The sequence below is a fragment of the Notolepis coatsorum genome (genome assembly GCF_963971535.1).
Source record: "Notolepis coatsorum genome assembly, chromosome: 1".
NCBI classification, from domain to species: Eukaryota; Metazoa; Chordata; class Actinopteri; order Aulopiformes; family Paralepididae; genus Notolepis; species Notolepis coatsorum.
In genome coordinates, this window is record NC_140165.1 from 114,030,541 (window position 1) to 114,051,568 (window position 21,028).

General features: G+C 43.3%; 1 protein-coding gene across 4 annotated transcripts in view; it reads right to left on the reverse strand.

The window, feature by feature from the left end:
* Window positions 1–18,582, reverse strand: part of LOC311238070 (uncharacterized protein) — a 39,631-nt gene extending 21,049 nt beyond the window's left edge. For 2 of the 4 annotated variants that reach the window (XM_084326041.1, XM_084326038.1), the window contains exons 1-14: window positions 18,492–18,582; window positions 17,079–17,127; window positions 15,969–16,045; window positions 15,736–15,784; window positions 13,548–13,582; window positions 7,341–7,369; window positions 6,811–6,844; window positions 6,571–6,632; window positions 6,192–6,252; window positions 4,756–4,801; window positions 3,077–3,131; window positions 2,679–2,813; window positions 590–666; window positions 354–402 (exon numbers count right to left, since the gene is read on the reverse strand). The gene's annotated coding sequence lies outside the window, so the exon portion shown is untranslated. Of the gene's footprint in view, window positions 1–353; window positions 403–589; window positions 667–2,678; window positions 2,814–3,076; window positions 3,132–4,755; window positions 4,802–6,191; window positions 6,253–6,570; window positions 6,649–6,810; window positions 6,845–7,340; window positions 7,370–13,547; window positions 13,583–15,735; window positions 15,785–15,968; window positions 16,046–17,078; window positions 17,128–18,491 lie in introns of all 4 variants that reach the window. The other 2 variants (XM_084326039.1, XM_084326040.1) reach the window with 2 other exon arrangements.
* Between the last annotated feature and the right edge of the window lie 2,446 nt (window positions 18,583–21,028).

Here is a 21,028-nt window from a genome sequence, read left to right on the forward strand (position 1 = left end):
TCATTGTAACCGCATTGTAGTGGATGGAACAAGTGACTGCGGTGAACTAGCCATATGTCCACATGGAATTAAAAATATATTTCTGAAACTCCACAGACACTTTATTTCAGAAGGCTTCGTTTTTTAACTAAGTCCAAAATGTCAGCCATCTAGATGTGGTCGACAGTCCAACAGGACATTTCAATAGGCCATGGTTTCCCCATTTCATCCAGTCAAACAAAGCACTTGGAAACGCCTTGCCCCTCGACATCATATTGCTCATTCATAAGGGGCTGCGAACCCATCCCCACAGGATCTGAAATACGCTTCGGAGAACTGGGATTAAAATCAAACCGCTGGTAGACAAAGCGTACCCACGTTACAGCCATCAGTATACTTCAGTCATCACCATGGGTCATCCACCTACAAAGAAAACGGGTCAGGTCAATATCATGTTTTAGTAGAGTCACTTGATTTGGTTGGTTTGCCGTTAGTTATCAGACTCAAGGTTGACATCAATAAATTCAGGCATATGCTTGTCAAGAGTTAAATCATCATTTTTAGAACTAAATATTTTAACAAGTCTTGGATCATCAAAGTCTGTACTTACATCATGAGACTTCCAGGCAAACTGCCAGTTACTGTTGGAACCTAGTCATAGTTGCACTTCGATGAGTACAACCCCACCTACAAAGGGAATTCCACGTTAGCATAAAATTAAATGAAAATGCAGGCTGCATGTTAATTTAACTTAAAAAGGATCCATGTCAGATTCAAGGTTAGCATCACTGAAATCAGGCATATGCTCGTCTTAATTTGATGATTATCATCCTGAACCCTCATCATTTAGGGCACTTCACCAATGCAGACTTTTGCAAATACTTCACATTCAAATGTTTAAGTTCTGCACACCATTATTTAGTTGGACAGTTAGAGTAAATTAGTTGAATATGGCCACCAGTGATGCCATCGGGGACAATTAATTGTTGCGTTAATCACAGCTCAATGAACGGTAGCAATTTCTTATAACACAAGGTATTGCCATAATTTCATGGAGCTGTAATTAAAACAAAAGGATTCAATGTCCCCGATGACATCACTGGTGGCCACATTCAAAACTCAATTTACCCTTCACAGCCAAACTAAATGAATGTGTGCAAAGAGTTTTGGTATGCGCGAGATTACACGAGGGAAACCAACATTTTTGAATTATTTTGTTTGCACGTCCAAGTCAACAGCGTTTTAGCTGGCATTTTCGTTTCCCCAGCAGCAACGCTCAAAATGTGTTTGTTGTCAAAAGTCCCTTGGACCGGGCGCGAGCCATTTTTTTTTCTGTAGGCGGGCACGGTGTCTGGACACCAAAGTTCACGTCACTTATATAAATATAAAAAAATATATATAAATAAAAACTATTTTAACTCAACCGTTCCGTCTTTCAAGGAATTTAAACGTCACAAACTCATCTTTGTTGCCGTTCTCTCCCATGTCTCGACTCTGCAAGAGGAGCGGAGCTGGCTGTGCTTTTACACACTCGACTCGAGCCGCTCACAGATCACACGCGTGCGCTCTGTGTTCGCGGCGAGTACCTGCCTGTGCATGCTCCGTGTTGAAGTACCTGCCCGTGCTGCTCCGTGTTGAAGTACCTGCCCGTGCGCTCCGTGTTGAATTCAGTGATGAGATCCACTGCTATCTGACCACGCCTAGCTTCTGACAACGCATCAAAGAACGTGCTTTACTTCTAGCCCAAGACCCCAATTTTTGACATGTTAATCTAGTAACATGGGCAACCGCCACAAGGCCTAATCGTGTTTAGTGTCCTGCCTGACACAGAATAATGTTAAACTCCTTCATGCTACTCAGAATCTGGTAAAGTGGTATCTTCAAAAGCTGATTCAGTAAGAGTTCAAGATATCATCACTGTAGCATTGAGCTCCAAGCAGGATACATGGATAGCCAAAACTGACCAGAGTCCATGAATGAAGTAAACTAGACCGTATAAATGCAGCAAGTCCACTTCAGATTTCATACTGTACATCGTAATGGATTCATAGATCATTCAAGTCTAAAGACACATGTGGCCAAAACGAGCTAGCAATGAAAGATTATATACACGTGTCCTGCATGTGCAACAGAATCTATTTTTTTTTAATCCACTTTTTCTCCCATCCCAATTTCGTATCATCCAATTCAACCCTCCCCTGTCTCGAACGCCGTTTCTTGCCTCCCACAAGCCGGCTGCAATGTGGACTAAGTCATACATAGCAAGAGTCCCCTCCGATACTCGAGGTAACAGCAGTCGCATCTTTTCACCTGCGCGGCGCGATCTTTCAGCGTCAGGGGTCTGTGCTTTGGAGGGGCGCCGCCCCCATCACTTCCTGATTCTACTGCGCAGGCGCACCAACCGACCTGTAGGAGTCGCTGTCCACAACGCCCGATCCCCACACATCAGTTTCCCACCCCCTAATACTGCCAATGTGTATTAGTACGGACGACCAGCTAAACTGAAAGCAATGTGGAGCGCTGGGCTCAAACAGGCGAACCCAGCGTCTCCAGTATTCGTGGTGAGTGCCTTGCCCAGTGCACCACGTAGCCACCCTCATGTGCAACAGAATCTTTAAGGCTAACCCAAGCCCTCCACCAAAGGTTAATTACACCGCCCTCGATACATGTACTGAATAACTTGGCAGTAAGTTAAACACCTTTCATTCCTCACAACTCTGGAGACAGTTCGGTTTGTCCACAGGTTTATTGATGTGATGAATAAACCTCTTGAATCTTGATGAAACTGGGAAGGACCCATGACTAGAATCCTGCAGGTGGTCCACAGCCAGACTCTGGAAGGAGGAGAGATCGTATGAGCATCGATGGGTTTGTAGCATTTTACAGGCACAAAAATCTAGCTAAAAAGCAATTGATCAGAGACACCAATCAGTCATGAATTTTCAGACTGGGGCGGTAAAAGAAACTCATCACTTCTCAAAGATTTTGTTTAGGGACTAGGATAGAAATGCAAGTGTCAAATGCTACAAAATGCTTAACGAGTTTGCATTTAACAGTTCACTACAGACATATTTCTGAATGAGAACACATCACATACCAGTCAGTTAAAACGGGACCACAGGAACTCTCAAGACAGACCGTCCCATCTGCACCTGTCAAGAGAAGATTTTTTTTTTTAAAGATTTTTTTTTTGGCGTTTTATCGCTTCATTTCTACTGGGCAGTCCAGTAGATAAGAGATAGAGGAGGAATGGGAGACAGAGTGGGGGGGAAGACATTCGGCAAATAACGACTGGTTCGGGAATCGAACCCGGGTCGGCCGTGTCGCGGCTGAGCGCGCTATGTGGTTCGCCACTGGGGCGCCCCAACAGAAGACATTTTAAATTATTTAGACTAGAAAGCATCACCGTGCATACAACAGCAGATTCTAGTTATAGTGCATTAGATTCTCATGAGAAGCACTGCAGGACAATCCGTTGATTTACAATGGTTTGTTGCAGAATTGTGGTTCTGAGGAGGATCAGAGGGGTATCTCAGTCATTGCTCCAACACCAGTTTACACGCGTCCATCAGGATTCCAATAAGGGGGCTTTCACACTCAGCCTTTTGTACCGAATCACCGTCCCGGAGCACGGGGGGCAGTGTTCTCACTCACCACTTTTGGGGTGCGAAACAGCGCTGAATCGTTTCACCCCCCGCTGAACGGGACCAGCTGGCAGAGGTGGTCTCGGGGTCGGTCCCGGGAGAACGGGGGGTGTGGCTTTGCGAGCTTGTACCTTTTCACGGGCGTGGCGCCTGGTGCTGACATAACGTCATAAATTTTGTTTGCCATTGCTATGTCTATAACATTGTTCGAATGCATTTATTTCTATTAGACCAGTGGTGCCCAACAAGTCGGCCGTGGTCGACCAGTAGATCGCTCAAAAGCGGACTCTACAACACCATCCATTCGTGATAAAATATAACTTCATATTTATTGGCAATTTGTTCATTTTATATCAACATCCAGAGTCCGCAGTCGTGTTAAGACATTCCCGTTTACATTTTCGGTCGACCAGTAGATCAATGACATTCAATATAATCGATGAGTTACTAGTATGTTGCGTTAGCCGTTAGCTTAGCGTTATTGTTAACGCTGCAAAACGATCAAAAGCGGACTCTACAACAGAGTTCCATTCGTGAGAAAATGGGGGTGGGTTTTATTGACAAGGCTTGACAACAGAGGTTCAAATATAACTTCATATTTATTAGTTATTTGTATCTTTATATCAACATCCATTCTCCAGTCTCCGTGTGAACACTTCCTGTGTTTACATTTCGAGCGTGACATCATCGACTACGGCAAGCTTACAAGCTCAAAACGCAAACCGTAAACAAAACCCAGAGCGCACCCAGAATGAAGTGTGTACACAAACTAGAGGGGGGAGAGGGGGGGGGGGGGAAGTTCGGATCAGATCTCGGTACGGGAAGAACGGAACGAAATAGAAACGAATAGAGTGAGTGAGAAAGGGCCCTTAGTCACCTCACACCTGAGGCCAAGGCCAGGGCCCTCATTTATCAATGGTGCGTATGCACAGATATGTGCGTAAACCGTGCGTACGATAATTTAATAAGCTTAAACTTCAGGAGAGGTGTTAGTTGGACAATGCCTAGGCTAACCGGTACGGTTCACATCCATTCATTGTGCTAAGCTAGGCTAAGGTGTAGATTACTATATACGATTTGCATAATGTTGGTGTGTTCCTTTAAATTGTGGTCAAAAGTTGACAATACTAACCTCAAATGGTCACTCTTGGTTTTTAAGCGTCAAGGATTGGAACAGTCTGAAAAGAAAATCCAGAGTCATTATAGTAGTCATTCAAGCAATTCCCACTACTAGGGCAGCCATTTTGTGTCACAGCCTAGTAAATTCCCACTCAGACTGTTGGTAACCCCAACAGGCTTTCCCCTTATTGCCCTGGCAACTCCAGTGGGTTCACCTTTCCAGGTTCTGGTGTTAGCGCTGGGCGTAAGACACGTGCAGGTGTCATCATTGAGGAATCAGGTGTGACATGGCAATTTATTCTCAAATATGTGCAAACGTCATAAATCCATGTCTACAGACTGTATGGATTAATGTTGCGTTTTTTCTTCTTCAAATGTAGCCAAGAGTAAAGACCCTAATCCTGTCAAAACAGCAGTCTGTGTATATTCAGCAATATGTTTGTTTACCAATATGTTAGTGTTTAGTGAAATATCCGTTCAGGAAATATATTCATAAATAAGCAAATATAGATGATAAAAGCACCGCCACGCCATTTTGTTTGTAGTCATATGAGGACATCCAGAGCTCTCAATGAGCATTGCAATTTCCAAAAACTACATTACCCAGCTAATGCCAGCTTCCGTCAAGCAAAAGCTTTTTTATTTCTCTTATTTTTCAGGATTATCTACCACAAAAGTGAACGTTATTGGCATAAATTAGAACGCAGTTAGTTTATCTACCTTTCTGTGAACGTTTAGCAACAATCCGCGTTGCAATCAGATTCAAAATGGCGGACCGGTCTTCAAAATAAAAGTTACTATTTACAGTAGATTTCATTCACGGTTCTTGCTGCACGCCTGGTGATACTAAATCCAAATTGAACTCTGCAATTGGAAAGAGTAGATCCATAGATTTGTAACTTGGCTATAAAAGTCACGTGGCTATAATAAGGTCATTTATAGGCCCGATATTCTATTAAATGTATCCGGATGGCTGAATTCGGTACTGCATCTACAAAACCTGTTTAATTATCTTCCTTTTATTAATTTGCTTAGATGTGTACACATGATCTCAAGAAGGTGCTGAACGAGCTCAGTGGCAGTTTTTCATGTCTGGTCACTTTTAGCATGGTGTTATTCACTGTCAAAGATGCAAATAAATCATAATTTATATTCTCCTTTGTTTCATCACAATTTACTCAAGCCTAGTAACAGACAATATTCCTGACACTGGGAATACATTACCCAAGACCCATAGATCCCTAGATACCAAGCACATGCAAATTAACCTTGTAGAAGTGGAACAATCTTCATTTACTTATGTATTTTTAGGCGGATTTTCAGAAAATAGGGCGTAACAGGTTAAGAACAATTCTTCACACTTTATTCCGCTTCACTCATGTGCACAAGATTTCTTCTGGGGGCAAATAAAGTGGCGAGAGGTCAAAATGATTGCCCAGACAAACTCACCTTCCTTTGAGCCATGAATCACCGCCCGATGGTCTCAACCCCAAAGCACCAGGCAGGTAACCTAAACACAGACAACGTGGTCAGGTCTCACCAAAGACTTTAGCTCCAAGAGTTATACGAGACCTCCGATGTCAGAAATTCCATTTCTCAACAGCAGTTCAGACGAACGAGATTCCAAAAGTATCTCATCATTACACCAGAGGATTTAAGGGGGAAATCATAGCTAAATCTAGTCTCAAGTTAATGAGCTTGAATTTTGAATTCAGCTCAGGTAGATAGTTGCCAGAACAAGACCAGTTCAGCTACATCATGGATGACATGCCCCTTTCAAAAACCATGCATGTGGACCAGTATGGTGAAACCAAATAGAAGTCCTCACCTGCATGTTCCACTACGGCCATCGAACCACCAGGTTGGTACAATAGAGCATCACCACCGCAGCTGTCGAAGAGGGACACTAGTTCAGATTCAGCATGCGTTTCAAACACAAGATTGAATAACTTTCCAAAATATCAGATATGAAAGATTCTCAACATGAAATTTCTGACAAATTAGATTCCAAATAAGAATATCACGCACTTTAATAAATTATATTCTACAATACACAAAAGAAACTTACCACGTAATTGCCTGGAAGTGACAAATAGCAAGGCCTGAAAGATACAAGAGTCAACCACTACATTAATAAATCAATGTTTTAGGAGACATAAGAGGCATTTAAATGTTGCAACACAGTGTTCTGCCAGCATGGCGATAGCAAGGACAGGAGAAGCATTTCACTACAAACGTTGGTTCGACAAAGTCTTTTTTGCAAGTGTCTCGCATCAGAAAAATAAAGTCCATTCACTGTCATTCAGAACAGGTCTGTGAAAATTCTCATCATTCCGAGCCACTGCAGTGAGTCTATAATTTTAACAGTAATCTGAAATTACAGAGTCCTGAAAACAGTTTATATATTCAATTGGATGGTTATGAAATACTAGTCTGGTGGATTATGTAAGCAATGTGTAACTAGGCTTACTTCAACCATGTTGAATGCACACGCAATTAGTTACTTTACCAATACAGCACTAGTTCTTAAGTTTGCAAAAAAGACAAATTACTTTTCAAATAAGAATCAGTTTGTAATTCATCAAAGACTAAACTTACAATGGAATCGCCTGGAGAAACAGCAAGGCCTGGAAACAAACAAAAAAGAAATCAACCACCGCCTCTTCAGACTTCGCAAATGAAGAAAAGATATACACACCTATTATACACATCTGGCACTAGGTATCTTAATGCTTAAGCAGATTGGATGCAGTTACTCAGGTGTTTGTTGTCGTTTCACATTGGTTCAAAGTGAGCTAAGTTCATCATCATTGTAACTGCACTGTAGTGGATGGAACGAGTGACTGCGGTGAACCATATGTCCACATGGAATTTAACATTTATTTCTGAAACTCCACACACTTCATTTCAGAAGTGTTCTGAAGGAGGGCAGCTGGGTGGCGCAGCGGAGATTGCGCTCGTCACCAATGCAAGAGACTCGGGCCTGGGCCAGCCGTCATACTAACTCAATTGGCAGAGTTAGAGGGTGGAAGTCGATGGGTGGTAATCTGGACCAGCGTTTCCGTTAGCCGGTAATTACCGGTATTTGTCCGGCAAAATCTCTTGAAGTCCGACATATTTAATTTCTCCGGTCTTAATGTCCGGTGAAAATAATTCCCTGAGTCTAAGCACAATTTGATTATTTGAATTGTATTAAAATAGGCTAAAATTAAATAGCCTATGCGATGAACGAAACGATCATTACATTTGTTTCCTCGTTGCTTCTAATAATGACAACGACGTTGTCAGCGAGAGCTTTAAAAACGTAGGTCTCGGTTCGCTTCATCGGACCAAACGCGAACCAAATATAGGAAGTGATTATTATTACCACTGCTCGCAGCACTGACTGCAAAACAAGCACACTGCATCTAATCTCTCTATCTATCTATCTATCTATCTATCTCTCTCTCTATCTATCTATGTCTGTGCATCTTGGGAAGAAGGAAGAAAAAACGCGGCTTATTATTATTACCGAGGCGCGCGGCTTATTATATTATTAAAACGGCTACTTGTGGGCACTCATAAAAACACCGTGGTCTACAAGTTGTTTAGCGAGAGGATGGTGGTAATAATGTGCTTCAATAGAACAATGGATCAATGCCATGTCAAAACTCGGCTCCGCTGATCTGGGCTCCGCAGTACACACACAGACACACACACACGCGCGCACACAGGATCGCAGCCACACACACATTTCCACTGTCCAATAGACAAGCGCCCTTTTCGACCGCGTGACATTGAGGTGGAGAGAGTAGTCACGCAAACCACGATAATGTTGCCGTGTCTCTGCTTTCTCAGTTCTTCGCTTGATATAATTAATACAAATGTCCAATATAACGGAATTCGTTAGCTCATAAAAATGTGATTATAACAGACTTTAGTGTCGGACCGACTGCCACATACGCGGTCTATTTTATTTCAAGTCAGCAGCAGCACGGAGACGGAGTATCGAGGGACTTATTTTATTTGGAATATATTAATGACTGTATACGCAAAAGTAGCCTAGTTTTAAGTAATAATATTATAAATCTACATGCCTTGAGGATGACATTCTTTATATAGCCTGCCTATCTCAATTGTTTTAAAGCTCAATAAACTATGACCGGAATTAATCTCATTTGTCCGGTAGTTGAAATCTTGCAGGTCACGGAGACCGGCAACAATTTTTTCTAACGGAAACCCTGATCTGGACGTTGTGGACAGTGACTCCTACAGGTCGGTTGGGGGACGCCTGCACAGCAGAGACAGGAAGTAGCGGGGGTAGTGTGAGCCTCTCATGCGTTACAATTACACCTCACCACTGAGAGTCCGCGCTGGCAGGTGAAAAGATGTTACAGGCTAGGGCGGCTAAGTGGCGCAGTGGGCAAGGCGCTCGCCACTAACGCAGGAGATGCTGGGTTCGAGCCCAGCTCTCTGCGTTGCTTCCGGCTTGGCTGGTAGTTCATACTAATACAATTGGCAGTATTAGGGGGTGGGAAAGCCGGTGGGTGGGGATCGGACAATGTGGACAGCGACTCCTACAGATCGGTTGGTGCACCTGTACGCGTGTATATTTTCCCTAACAGACTTTCACTTCCGCGTTCGGGTTCCGCGACGTTTCTCTCAAAGCCAATCGCGTTATGCCTAGTTCCATCACTGGTTAAGCTTGGCGACTCTTCGAAGTTGGTTACGGTTAGAGTTTAGTTTAGAGCAGGGCGATAGACCACCAGCCCTGATTCCAAACTCTAACCTTAACCAACTTCGAAAGAGTCGTCAAGCTTAGCCAGTAATAGAACTAGGCGTAACACGATTGGCTTCAAGAGAAAAAATATTGTTTTATTTGTAAGATTGTATTTGTAAGATATATATTTACTGTTGACCCGATAGTGTTTTATTGTTCGCCCATATATGCTCCTTGTATCGCGTGCTGCATAGAACGCGCACCCATTGGATCAGAGAAAAAGTTACCGTTAGTTTTGTATACAGCGCGAGCCACTCACCACGTATTGAACGGAGAAAAAGATAGTTAGTTGGAAAATAAAAGTATAAGGAGAGTTGTTTTTGCTACAACGCTGTAATGGTAACGTTGGTGAATTACCAGTTGGAAACGGTGTTGTATCGCCAAAAAAGAAGTGCCTGGAGTAACATACTCAGCGATTAAAGCAAAAAAAAATCTCCCGACTGATTTTTCAGGCCAAGTCATATTCTTATTTTAACCTCCACTGTATTTCTTTTTAATAGCGTTGGCGTTTTAAGGGAGCCTACTTGTTTCGGTTTCGTCGATAATCCAATGTACAGTTACCCCCCCACCCCCCCCAACCACCTCCAATGTACAGTCCACCCCCCCTCCACCCAACCTCCTCCAATGTACAGTTTCTTCATCAAATGTATATACTCTCTTTTTTAGACTCTATTGTATTTCACAAACAATACTGTATTTGTAAATCTGGTATGTCATAAATGTATAGATGTAGCAGTATTATCTATCTGTATGTCATATATGTTATGATTAATTGAAAATGGGGGACCCTGATGTAAACAAGAGGAAAGTCTCTCTGGTCTGCAACCCCTTAACAAGTGTGTATTGAGCTGTACTGTACCCATTCTGCAATCTGTTATAACAATCAATCAATATTTAACAGATATATAGGTTATATAGGATATATAGGATTGCAGGTATAGTAATATTACATTTGTGACATATACGATATGCAAATATAGAGTACTGTTACCCATAGATCCTAACAGAGATTATATACATTATGATGGGGAGGAGACTGTACATTAGGGTGGGTGGGAGAAAAAAGATACATACGGTGGGGAGAGAATATACAGTGGGGAGGAGATAGTCTACAGATACACCTGTGTGATGTTGCTACGGAGTTAAGCTAAGGCCATGGTTAGACTAGTGTATTTGTGGCGTTTTTTTATAAGTTTTTGAATAAGTTTCATGTCCCTATTACACAGAAATGCGTTTTTTGGCGTTTTTTGTGGGTACGGCTGAAACGCTAAATTGTGTTGATATTGTGTTGAATTGATATTTTCTTTGCTGGAGCTGTGTATTGGCACATTCAAGTTCTGATTGGTTGAAATTGCCTTCATGTTCGCCACCTACTGCCACCTACTGCTTTGGCAGTGTACTACATCAGTGTGCTCAGGTGACAAAAACAAACAAAAAACGAAAGTGTGACTCGAGGCGCAGGACGTCGCGGCGAAACGCGTATGACAATGATACGAAAATGAAACCGCAGCTTAATAAAGGATACTCACAACCACACAGAGGACTCACATATTTGTACTGTGAAGTAACACGACAATGACAAATGTGTTGTTTCCGTTTTTCTTTTTGACATAGTTGCGGAACACGTTAACAGCCCCCGCATCATACTGTAGCCTAGCCAGTCTCTTGAAATACTGCTATCTTCAAACTTCCATTCCTCTCGACACTTTCTTTTGTTGGGTGGTGCCGCTCATCCTTTTCGTCTGAGAACACCGTTTTCTTTTTAGTGGCCAGCTTACTCCTTCCATTAACGTTATTATGCTGACGTTAGCTAATAACTGTGTTGGGGATAATGGTTCCGCACGGACCATATTGTTTGTTACATTGCTGTCGGCAAACTCGCTCAGAGTGTCAACAGAGTGTTGACGTTAAGTTGATGTTAGCTGCTAGCTGGCTAACCAAATCCACAACAGCCAGGCAGCCAACCGTACAAAATACAATCTCAGCCAATCACATCGATTTGTACAGTTAGTTAGCTCCACTCCATTGCGAAATAAAAGTCAGCCAGCCAGGACAGCCCGTATTAGCAAGCTACAGTTACAGTAACGTTAGCCACCCGAAGATCGGTAGCTAGCTAACGTTAGCCACAGCTTCAAAAACGAATTTCAATTATGTTATGAGCCATCAGCTAGATAACGTTAGAAAACGCCTCGTGTAGTAAACTAAAGTGAATAGTTTACTGGGCCATTGTTTAATGCTTCAGTGGTGTTAAAAGAGGACCTGCACGCTTGCTATCTTCGGTGCAAATGATACGGGTCTGTGACAAGACAGGTCTGTGAGGGGGAGGGCACTGTGAGCAGCGTGTGTGCGCGTCAAGCTCACGTTTGATTGGTTAGAATGGTCAAAATGCCCTACGCATCTACAAATCATATTATACCAGGTAGCCAATTCCGTCAGACTCCAAATCAAATTGACGGAACGCTAATAATGCATGAATATGGACCTCGAGTCTGAAATAAAGTCATCATCATCAATGCTACATTATGCAGCCAGGACGCGTGTAGCTTAATCCCAGCGGAAGAGTGCAAGAGCGCTTCCGCAATCTTCGCCATACGCCAGTACGGTAATGCGCATTTCCTTTTCCTTCGCCCAGGTGCTCGCGCGCATGCGCATGAGATCCCCGCTTGGTTCGACGCTTTGGTTCATATTAATCACATATTAACGCTAACGCGCCATATTAGCACACATACACGCGATGGACGCAGCAGGCGATCACTGCTACTGTTATTCAGCCGCGCCGAAGTACATGATTGATTGAGTAGTTCATACAAGACATTATCCTCTAAGCCAAGCTGCACTTTAAGATAGGCCTGGGTTGTTTTTATTTCTGTTAGCGCTGCCACTCTGCAGTAAACAGACATCACTGATATAGAGTGTCTGGTCAGTAACATGGGTCTAGAACCCACCTCACCCCTGCCCACTTTGACAACCTAGGATAGCGTAGAGTAGACGACAGAGTACATTTTCCTTTTTGAAAATCAATTGACATAAACGTAACACATTTTTGTTGTTAATATGATTTATATTACTGGTAGTTCATACAAGACATTATCCTCTAAGCCAAGCTACACTTTAAGATAGGCCTGGGTTGTTTTTATTTCTGTTAGCGCTGCAGATATAACAAAGGTCTAGCTGAGTCAATGTTGGCGGTTTTGTTGAACATTTGTACGTCACAGGAGAGAAACCGTGTATTCAAAGAAAGCTATTAAAATAGTCTTTGAATCTAAATATACTTTGTAAAAATTGTCATAATGTAGCATTTGTGTGTGTAACGTAAAATGTTTTCACAGGAAATTCACTATTATTTTTGTTTTTCTACTTTAAGTGTAAATGCCATACAAATATAGTAAATTACCTTTTATCAAAATATTAACCATTAAATAAAGGTTGTAATTAGGGCTGTCAGTTTATCTGTATGTCATATATGTCCTGATGAATTGAAAATGGGGGACCCTGATGTAAACAAGACGAAAGTCTCTCTGGTCTGCATCCCCTTAACAATTGTGTGTATTGAGCCGTACTGTATTGTACCCATTCTGCAATCTGTTATTTTCATTCAATCAATTTCATTCAATCAATTTTATGAATGACCGAAAAAACAATGTTACAAAGTAAAGTTGACAGCTGCGTTGTGTTATCGTAACAATGTACAGGGAAATAACATTATGGCGTTGCTCGCGTCGCGATAATATACATGTATTCCATAATATGTAAAGTACAGTTGACAGCTGCGTTGTTACGTTGCAATGTACGCGGAAATGCTGCGTTGTTACAATGTACTACATGCATTCCATTTCGGCGTCTGAGCGGGGGGAAAGAAAATGCGCATTTGGAGGGCGTTACCGCGGCCAATCAGGGCAAAATGCGGAAGCGCTCTTGCACTCTTCCGCTGGGATTAAGCTACACGCAGCCAGGACTGGCGAAAACCAGCAATGTGACACACCAAGCAACAGAGGGGGTCAAATATAGCCTGAAGTTAAACCATAAATAAGTCAATAAATTCTTACCATATTACACTTGATCAAATCAAGACTGCCCATCCCTAAAAAAAGAGAAGACTTGATTTTAGTCGGTTATAATAACTTCACAACTTTGGCTTAATGTGTGAATCCAGTCAAACCCATCAGCGTAGTTAAGTGTAATCATGAGGATCAGGTGAAACACGGACTAGCAAATCATCATATCAGGTTTGACTGCGGCAACAGATGTGGTCTAAACATCGATCTGCCAACGTGCAGAAAATAACGGAGACACCAGAGATGTTAGGCTGAGTTCGGTTGCGGCCGAATTCAGCGTTGTGCTGGTTAGCCCTAGCAAAAAGGGTTAACTAGCTATCGAACAGTTACCCGAAGCTCTGGCGTTTTGGACTGTGGGAACCCGGTCCATACGAGACGCCCTCTATCCAGTGACTCCCCGACGGTCTTCCACGGTTACGTCTACATCAACCTCTGGAGTTTACTCCAGAGATCATCGTCTCCGCCCTCATCTTTCTCCTCCGGACAATTCATCATCCACTCCACCCCCCCATTCAGAGCTCCAACCACCTGGTACCATTATCATCCACTCCACCCCCCCATTCAGAGCTCCAACCACCTGGTACCATTATCATCCACTCCACCCCCCATTCAGAGCTCCAACCACCTGGTACCATTATCATCCACTCCACCCCCCCATTCAGAGCTCCAACCACCTGGTACCATTAGCTTAGGACTCCACCCCTCATTCAGAGCTCCAACCACCTGGTACCATTATCATCCACTCCACCCCCCCATTCAGAGCTCCAACCACCTGGTACCATTATCATCCACTCCACCCCCCCATTCAGAGCTCCAACCACCTGGTACCATTAGCTTAGGACTCGTCCACTCCACCCCCCATTCAGAGCTCCAACCACCTGGTACCATTATCATCCACTCCACCCCCCCATTCAGAGCTCCAACCACCTGGTACCATTAGCTTAGGACTCAGAATTCATCATCCACTCCACCCCCCCATTCAGAGCTCCAACCACCTGGTACCATTATCATCCACTCCACCCCCCATTCAGAGCTCCAACCACCTGGTACCATTATCATCCACTCCACCCCCCCATTCAGAGCTCCAACCACCTGGTACCATTATCATCCACTCCACCCCCCATTCAGAGCTCCAACCACCTGGTACCATTATCATCCACTCCACCCCCCATTCAGAGCTCCAACCACCTGGTACCATTAGCTTAGGACTCATAATTCATTCGGACATTGTGATATAAATTGTATAATAATAATTAGGATACTGGTTGCATGCGGTCGGATGGCATAGCGGAGATTGCGCTCGTCACCAATGCAAGAGGCTGCGGTCTCGACTCCCGGAGTCAGCATTGCCCACGGCTTGGGCCGATCATCATACTAACTCTTTTGGCTGAGTTAGCGGGAGGGAAGTCGAGGGTGGTAATCTGGCGTTGTGGACAGCGAAGCCTACAGGTCAGGTCTGGGCGCCTGCTCAGCGAAAGGCAGGAAATGGTGATGGCAGTGTGACTCCCACGCGTTACACTTCACCAATGAGAGTCCTCGCTGCCAGGTGAAAAGAGAGCCACTGGCTGTCTCCACAGGAAGCGTGTGGTAGACTTCAGGGTTCCCTTGTACCGACCAGGAGGAGGAACATGCGCACAACAACCAGGGAGGGGAGGGGCTAGAATTGGCATAACGACTAAATTGGGATGGGGAGAAAAATAGAAAATCAGGCGGAGAAAGAGTATTAAAAAAAGAAAAAGGATACTGGTTGCATGTAAATTTGATTAGCCCCAGGATATTAATGTGATATGTTACATGCATGTTTTTATGTTACACATTAAATGTAATAATTCAATTTGGTACCACCGTCCCCCCTCCCAGTTAATGAGTGTCCGCCATTTTGAGTACATTTAATATTGGTTAATTAATCATTTAGTATTTGTCAAGCTCATTATTTAAATACAGTCAGGGTTGTGTAGCCCCTTAGCTACAAGAAGGAGTCTGTTTTTTTTTTAACAAAGTCCAAAATGTCAGCCGTCTCGATGTGGTTGAGGACAGTCCAACTGGACATTTTCGGTTTCCCCATTTCATCCCGTCAAACAATGCACTTGGAAACACCTTGCTACAGGCGTTCCACAGGATCTGCAATACACTTCTGAGAACTGGGATTAAAAGCAAACCGCTGGTAGACAAAGCGTACCTACGTTACAGCCATCAGTATACTTCAGTCATCACCATGGGTCATCCATCTACAAGGAAAACGAGTCAGGTCAATATCATGTTTTAGTAGAGTCACTTGATTTGGTTGGTTTGCCGTTAGTTATCAGACTCAAGGTTGACATCAATAAATTCAGGCATATGCTTGTCAAGAGTTAAATCATCATTTTTAAAACTAAATATTTTAACAACTCTTGGATCAAAGTCTGTACTTACATCATGAATCTTCCAGACAAACTGCCAGTTACTGTTGGAACCTCGTCATAGTTGCACCTCGATGAGTACAACCCCACCTACAAAGAGAATTCCACGTTAGCATAAAATTAAATAAAAATGCAGGCTGCATGTTAATTTAACTTAAAAAGGATCCATGTCAGATTCAAGGTTAGCATCACTGAAATCAGGCACATGCTCGTCTTACTTTGATGATTATCATCCTGAACCCTAGTCATTTGGGGCACTTCACCAATGCAGACTTTTGCAAATACTTCACATTCAAATGTTTTTTTTGATCCACTTTTTCTCCCATTTTCTCCCATCCCAATTTCGTATCATCCAATTCAACCCTCCCCTGTCACGGACGCTGTTTCTTGCCTCCCACAAGCCGGCTGCAATGTGGACTAAGTCATACATAGCACGAGTCCCCTCCGGTACTTGAGGTAACAGCAGTCGCATCTTTTCACCTGCGCAGCTCGATCTCTGTGGCGAGGAGTAACGCGTGGGAGGCTCACGCTGCCCCCGACACTTCCTGATTCTACTGCGCAGGCGCACCAACCGACCTGTGGGAGTCGCTGTCCACAACGCCCGATCCCCACCCATCAGTTTCCCACCCCCTAATACGGCCAATGTGTATTAGTATGAACGACCAGCTAAACTGAAAGCAATGTGGAGCGCTGGGCTCGAACAGGAGAGCCCAGCGTCTCCGCATTCGTGGCGGGCGCCTTGCCCACTACGCCACGTAGCCGCCCTTCACATTCAAATGTTTAAGTTCTGCACACCATTATTTAGTTGGACAGTTATTGAGTAAATTAGTTGAATATGGCCACCAGTGATGCCATCGGGGACAATTAATTGTTGGTTAATGACAGCTCAATGAACGGTAGCAGTTTCTTATAATTATTGCCATAATTTCATGGAGCTGTAATTAAAACAAAAGGATTCAATGTCCCCGATGACATCACTGGTGGCCACATTCAAAACTCAATTTACCCTTCACAGCCAAACTAAATTAATGTGTGCAAAGAGTTTTGGATGCGTGAGATTATGTGCACAAAAATAACCAGCTCTGTGGTGAAGTGCCCTTATAAAACAGAGGGGGTTACTCACCGTCAAAGCAGATTGGTTGGAGTCTTGCAGAAAAGGCTTGGCGGCACGTCTGTGGATACAGGTTTAACTTGTTAAATGGGGCCACGTCTGAATTTCTTCAGATTCAGTGCCAAAGTACAGCATATTTCAAAGAACGTGGGCAACCGCCACAAGGCCTGGTCGTGTTTGGTGTCCTGCCTGACACAGAATAATGTTAAACTCCTTCATGCTACTCAGAATCTGGTAAAGTGGGATCTTCTTCAAAGGCTGATTCAGTAAGAGTTGGAGATATCATCACTGTAGCATTGAGCTCCAAGCAGGATACATGGAGCAAAAACTGACCAGTCCATGAATTAAGTAAACTAGACCGAATAAATGCAGCAAGTCCACTGCAGATTTCATACTGTACATCTTAATGGATCTTAAGTGTCCTGCATATAAAATATATAAAGATTATAGACACGTGTCCTGCATATAAAATATATATAAAGATTATACGTGTCCTGCATATAAAATATATAGATTATAGACACGTGTCCTGCATATAAAATATATAATATATAAAGATTATAGACACGTGTCCTGCATATAAAATATATAAAGATTATAACACGTGTCCGACTCCTGCATATAAAATATATAAAGATTATAACACGTGTCCAGCATCATGTGCTACAGAATCTTTACGTTAACTCAAGCCCCCCAACAAAGGTTCATTACACCTCGATACATGTACTGAATATTAACTTTGCAGTACGTGTTTTATTTGATTCGATTCATTGATTTTGTTGATGGATTAAAAACACGAGGACATGAGAATAAGACCCTTGGTCCCAGGGCTGTTAGGCCATAAGGCCACAACAAAAACACGACAATGACACAAAACACATATAAAACATTAGAAGACTAACCTATAGCTAAAATGTATATCACACTAACTAAAAACGGATTGGAAACCCATTTATACCTGGGCTTTTCCTCTATTCTGTCCATGCGCCAAGTTTAACACCTTTCATTCACAAATACGCCTAATCAAACGCCTAGTACATGCACTGAAACACTATCATTAATTAAATTACCTGTTTTTATATATGTTCAAGTTTCAAGTTTCTTTAATAGTTAAGTACAGAATACTTTTATACAAAATGCTTCTTACTGTTACGCTCCAGAGACTGTGCAAGACAAGATAAGTATGAAATAAAATAACATATAGCATGTAAAGTAGAAGTAAAAAAAAAAAAGTCAGTGTTCAGTATATTATGTACAATGTTCGATGCAGAATAGACGCAATGCATTACATTTTCTAATAACCATCAATGAAATCAAGAGACTAGCTTGGTAGCCTTTAGTTTTTACATCACACTTCAGAAAACAAAACTTTTACAACAAATAATTAACTGCAATTGAATATAGAGATATGATGAGTTTACATACCAAAGATGCTTTGAATGGCACACGATGTGGACAGATTGTTGAAACAGTCATAATGAACACAGCTGGCTCGGTTCTCTGTGCCATGTGCGTTTAGTTATCTATGGTTTAGTTCCTGACTAAATAGGTCAAAGGTTGACTTCCTGTTACCAACTTCCTGTGTTCTTCTTCTTCGGAGTTAATGGCGGGTCGCAACTACAGAAAGATGCATACCGCCACCTACTGTACAACCAAGCAACTGGAGCAAATAAGTTCAAGGCAAAGAAAAAAAACGATAAAGAAAAACCAACAAACCCAGAACAAACCAAACAAAATACCCAACCCTAACATCACCACCCTATACAAACCTAATAAAAATACAAATAAAACCTAAACACAAACAAAAGAAATTAAATAAAATTCAAATCCTATCCCCCAAACCAATTGAAAACACAAACCCCAAAACGAAAATCCTGCACCCCTTTACTGCCCACCTCATCCCTCAACAATCCACCCAACGTAAAATCTGCACCCCCCCTAGGGCGGCTACGTGGCGTAGTGGGCAAGGCGCTCGCCACGAATGCGGAGACGCTGGGCTCGAACAGGCGAGCTCCACATTGCTTTCAGTTTAGCTGGTCGTTCATACTAATACACATTGGCCGTATTAGGGGGTGGGAAACTGATGGGTGGGGATCGGGCGTTGTGGACAGCGACTCCTACAGGTCGGTTGGTGCGCCTGCACAGTAGAATCAGGAAGCGTCGGGGGCAGCGTGAGCCTCCCACGCGTTACTCCTCGCCACTGAGAGATCGAGCTGCGCAGGTGAAAAGATGCGACTGCTGTTACCTCAAGTACCGGAGGGGACTTGTGCTATGTATGACTTAGTCCACATTGCAGCCGGCTTGTGGGAGGCAAGAAACAGCGTCCGTGACAGGGGAGGGTTGAATTGGATGATACGAAATTGGGATGGGAGAAAATATAGAAAATGGGAGAAAAAGTGGATAAAAAAAATAAAAATCTGCACCCCCCCCTCTCCCTCACCCGACCCCACAAGACCCCCCTCTCCCTCTCATACCGAGCACAATGAAGCAGCACATGTTCAACTGTTTCCAGCTCCCCACAAAAAGGACAACCCCCGGTCTCATGCCTCCCCACCCTAAATAACGAGGAATTGAGCCGCCCCGAGTGCCCCAACCGCAATCTGGCCCACACAACATGCCGCACACTCACCTCCCTATCCCACTGCCTTTGCTACTCCACCGCAGTTGCGGCTTTCGCCTCCCCTTTACCAAACGGCACAACTAGCTCCACCCCCACCATCCCAAGCGCCCGTTTCGACAATCCATCAGCCACTTCATTTCCCCTCACCCCCACATTTGCCGGTAGCCCGGTACCCAACAAAACCTGACCCTAACACCCATCCTATCGAGCCTATAAACCTTCTGTAACCAGGTCCTCCCTACACGACACAGGGGCGGACAAACCCTCCAGGGCAGACACAGAGTCCGAGCACACGACCACCCTGTCCGGCCTAACCTTCGTCTTCACCCCACTGCAAGGCCAGGATTATGGCCACCATCTCTGCAGTATAAACAGACAGGTTATCAGTCAACCTCTTGGACAACCTGACCCCAAACACTGGCACATACACGCCCGCCCCACACGACATGTCACCGGATCCTTGGCACCATCCATGAACACAGGGAGAAACTCCCAGAACTGCCGACCAACATAATCATCCACCCACACAGCAACATTACCAATCCCTGCTCCATTCCTATTCTCCATCAGCCATGAATCCACCTCAGGTGTCAGAAACAGCCACGGTGGGACCTGAGGCACCACTATGGTCGGCCCAACCACATTTGTCAGCCTATTTATGAATAGTTTTCAAATAAACGCTAGATTATCGCTAGCATATGTGTACTTATGCACGCTATAGAAGCGAGCTGAGAAATCGATTACCTCGTTTCCTCAACATCACACACACACACATATACACTTACGGGACACGCTGTTATCTCAGTGAAGACAGCTCCGATTACCCCAAGACTGGTAACATAGACTCCTTACCTTAGATCAGATGTTCTCCAAAAAGATTATTCCAATTCCTGATCGCCATTCCAAATATCGATCACGTTTATTGATTGATTATTGGCTGCTGTAAATATATATTCCATATTTCCATCTCGCGATCACTTCCCTCTAGATCAGACGGCTCGCCAGCATAGTGGAACCAGTAGGCTCCCCCCCCAGTGTTAATTTTGGCAGCTATTTTCATTTTAGTTTTAGTCTTAGTCATGTGTCAAGTGCTCCTTTTTCGTTTTCATCATATTTAGTCATCTTCATTTATTTTTCGTTTAGTCAGTTTTAGTCAACTAAATGTCTGAGCATTTTAGTCTTAGTCAGTTTTTGTCTCAATTTTGTCTTTTTTGTTTTAGTCTAGATTTAGTCGACGAAAACGGATGACATTTTTGTCTATTTTTAGTTAATGGAAAGAAACTTGTCAGAAGTCAGAAATAGTCAACATGGAACATTTTCTGATTTAAATTGCGTATTTATT